This window comes from Saccostrea cucullata, unplaced genomic scaffold (assembly GCF_032062105.1).
Source record: "Saccostrea cucullata isolate Sc308-1 unplaced genomic scaffold, CSIRO_AGI_Scuc_v1 ctg204, whole genome shotgun sequence".
In the NCBI taxonomy this organism is placed as follows: Eukaryota; Metazoa; Mollusca; class Bivalvia; order Ostreida; family Ostreidae; genus Saccostrea; species Saccostrea cuccullata.
This window is the reverse complement of record NW_026940736.1, coordinates 297,017-301,208: the sequence shown is the minus strand read 5'-3', so window position 1 is coordinate 301,208 and position 4,192 is coordinate 297,017. Positions and strand designations below refer to the sequence as shown.

The following is a 4,192-nucleotide window of genomic DNA, read 5'->3' as shown; positions in this document are numbered from 1 at the left end:
AAGTTCATAATTCTGGAAGGAGGGCCCATGCTCATCATAACAATATAGGTAGTTCATCTCCTTATTAACCAGAAGCAGAGAAGAAGATTTTCACAGAATTAATGTATTTTCACTATATAATTAATCAATAGAGCTGCTCCGACCTAACACCAGAACTCCTAACCCCGGAGCCATAAAATTCACCATTTTGGTAAAGGCACTCTTGCTCATTATAACTATGTACTAGTACTTAGTTCATTTAGTACCCGGGGGTAGAGGAGAAGATTTTCAAAAAATGAATGCATTTTCACCATATTATCAATAAAAACCTGCCCTAACACCAGAACCCCTGACCCTGGAGCCATAACATTCCCAATTTTGGAAGAGGCACTCTTGCTAATCATAACTAAGTATTTGTACTTAATTAATTGGTTTATTTAATACCCAGGAGCAGAGAAGAAGATTTTCAAAGAATTAATGCATTTTCATTATAAAATCAATTATAGAGCCCCGTCATATCACCAGAACCCATGACCCTGGTGCCATAAAATTTACAATTTAGGTAGAGGTACTCTTGCTCATCATAACTATGTACTTACTTGGTTTATTTACTATCCAGGAGCAGACAAGAAGATTTTCAAAGAATTAATGCATTTTCACTATTTAATCAATAGAGCACCACCCTAAAACCAGAACCCCTGATCCTGGGGCCATAAAATTCACAAATTTGGAAGAGGCACTCTTGCTCATTATAACTATGTACTAAGTTGGTTTATTTGATACCCAGGAGCAGAGAAGAAGATTTTCAAAGAATTTATGCATTTTCACTAATCAATCAATACATCCCCACGCTGACCCTGGGGCCATACAATTCACAAATTTGGAAGAGGCGCTCTTGCTCATCATAACTATGAACTCAGTTAGTTTATTTAATACCCAGAAGCAGAGAAGAAGATTTTTCAAAGAAATAATGCATTTTCACTATATAATCTATGTAGCCCCGCCCTAGCACTAGAACCCCTGACCCTAGGGCCATTTATTTCGGTAGAGGACTCAATGCTCATTGCATTCATGCCAACAATTTGACTGCTTGATGTCCAGGAGTAAAGAAGATTTTTAGAGATTTCATTAATTTTAGTGGTTCTTGCCCCACCCCTCAGGCCCCAGGGGGGCGGGGGGGGCATATGATTGACTCAGGTGACCTAAGAAAATTGTGGCGTTAATTTCTAAATAATATTCTCAATAATAATATTAATAATAATAATAATAATATTCTGTGTACGTACACATAAAAACATTCAACCACCTTTATGGCCCCGCCTTCAAATGCATCACCATTTCAAAAAAATACACGGAGTTTCAGGACAGTAAATTTTAAGGTGTAAGAAATTATTTGTTTATAAAATTGAACATCTTTCAATGGTTATTCTCTTCCTTTTGCTTTGATAATACTTCTCGACGTAAAAAAACGCTTACACGTGCGTTCGTGGAGAGTTCAGTGTGCGTGTATGACGGGAGCTACATATAAGTTATCCTTCAGTCAAAGATCAGTGAACAGTATTTCAAAATTATTAAGACAAAACATCAAAGAATCTAACATACAAAAGTTGTAAATTACACAAGTACATCTTTGCTAAATGAAATTAATATTTGTGAACAGACTTGATTAGAAATAACTGAAACAAAGTGTATCAAGGGGGTGGGGCATCCAAACGTACAATAACTTCCAATATCAGGAAGTTATTGTACAGAAAAGGTTCAAAACTGTACAATAACTTCTTACCAAATCTCAGGAAGCCCCACCTCCTTTTGAAAAAAAGGAAAAATTTCTATTTATTCTTGTAACATTATTCACGAAACTGACTTTTTTGCCCCAAAAAGTTTTTACATTTACATACTTTCTTTTTAGCAAGTCTCAATTCTCAAAATGAAAGAAATGATACAGTTAAGAAAGTGTCCATTTGTTACATCGGAACGAAAAACTCGGGGTGTTTTCTTTAGATGGCCTTCATTTTCACTTTCTATGTCGGACTCTTCGCACTTTCTTTTCTCTCGCGACTACAACACTCCGGGGTCGAGTACTTCTGACACCTTTCTGGAAATTTCGTCACAAAGTTTTTTTATATTATACTGCCTTCTCAGATCGATGCCCTGTTCTCCTCATTACTTCTTGCTCGTCCACCCCTGCCATATACAATTGAGTGGCACACGTGCCTTTTCCAGAATGGTTACTGTATTGTCCAGACAGTCCAGCTTTTGCGCAGATCGTCCTCATCCTGGTCTTGAGCTTGTTTACACCAACAACCTGGTTTCCGTATTTCGGCGGATGTCCCTGCAAAGGACGTCGATAAAATGGTCCCTCATTACGAAGGCCAGCCAAATAAGTCTTGTAAAAGTCGACGATGCAACGTTCACCTAAATTGAATGATTAAAAATAGTAAAATTAAGTGCATATATGGGTTATGTTATTTATGAATATTTCCGAGTCGTTACGTATCATTAATCATGCACATTTAATTCTAAAATCAAATTATATTATATACTCAATGAAATCGTATCTTACCAGGTGATCTATAATGTCGAATCTGCTTGTTTGTCAGCTGCATTTGGGCCAACCCACCCTTGTAAGTCTTGCTAGCACGTCCAATAAATTCCACGTATTTTACAGAGCTGTCCTCCCCAAGAACAAACTGACTACACTCAAGTTCGTGATGCTCGTCATGCCCCCTTAAACCAAAGAGTTTACAATTGAAGAAAAACATGGTATGTTGAGGACTTTTGGAACTGCCATCCCCAAATACACCTTTCTCCCACATGCTTTCCTCATCCTGTGAGGTCGTGAGTTCGTATCTCGGCCGCGACTGACCCAGTCGATAAAATGGGTAGCAACTGTTCCTTCGCCATGCGCTCGGCACTTTGAAGTGAAAGTTGCTTGTCCTTCGGATGACACCTTAAAAACCGAGGCCCCGTGTCAGCGGCAGGCGTTGGCACGATAAAGATCCCTCACTGCTCAATGGCCCTGAGTGCCGAGTAAAGGTCAAAATTTGAAGCCCTTCACCGGCATACGGTGACGTCTTCATATGAGTGAAATGACGTTAAACAATATGCAATCAATCAATCAATCAATCCTCATCCTGTGGCATAATGGGCTCAGCTTGCTTAATCGCCGTCCCAAACCCGCGCTTCAGAAGGTCTTTCATTTTGCTGTCAGAAATTTTCCGGAATTCACTAAACCTTGGGTCATTATTGTCCAAAATGTTTTTGTCGAAGACGTTTTTATTTCTGAAGTGGCACAATATCCCACATGATATAAGGTACAGAGATCGGGGAGGGTATTCAATGCCATCTTTTCTCCGAATTTCCAAAATAAAGCGCCCCAAATAGAAATTCAATGCATCCATGATACAAGTAAAATGTATTGGAGCGGATCGAAGCAAGATATATATTGAAGTATATATCGCATCAGGTCGTTAAAAAAAACATCCACAATACCCTAAACCCGAATTTGACTCAAAAAGAGTGCTCTATCCTTCCTTTTTAAGTAACCTGAGCTGTGCGTCGTGTGTTAACATTTGCACCTTATCAGCTTCTTCTCTGAAACCACTGAACCAAGTTCAACCAAATTTGGAATACAACATTTATGGGTGAGGCCTTGGTGTTTGACACCCAAATGAGAAAAAACACACAACAACAGGAGTCCTGAAATTGATAAATTTAATCGAATTAATTTTTGAATTTTGTAAATTTCTCCAAATAATTCTGTACAGTAAGTTCTATTGGGTGTATTGCAAGCGTTTAATCCGCTGTTTTTGCTTCCGAATAGATATTTCTTCTATTAAAGCAGTTTAGTTAGATCAAATCATTTGAAGGACATCATTTTTATGGCTTTTAAGCTTGTGTTCTATGTTTTGGCTTGTGTGTTTTTTGCGAATAGGTAGGTAGGTTTTTGAAAGATGAGTGGACGCTAAACAGAGAAAAAACTTGGAATGGCCTGAAGGGGAACAAAAATTGTGAATTTCATGGTCCCTGCCCCTCTGAGAATGAGGGATGGGGTCAAAACCACTAAAATTAATGTAATCTTTAACAAGAGGCCCTCGGACCTTACAGGTCACCTGAGGATCATAAACAACTTCCCAACAATTGGATTTGGTTCGAGTTTAAACCAGAGGCAATGAAATTCACTATTTAAAAAGAGGCACCAACCACTGTCATC

The 4,192-nt window shown here is 38.4% G+C and overlaps 1 pseudogene; it reads right to left on the bottom strand.

Moving 5' to 3' along the window:
- Nucleotides 1–1,884: 1,884 nt before the first annotated feature.
- Nucleotides 1,885–3,325, bottom strand: LOC134256187 (uncharacterized; annotated as a pseudogene).
- Nucleotides 3,326–4,192: the final 867 nt, after the last annotated feature.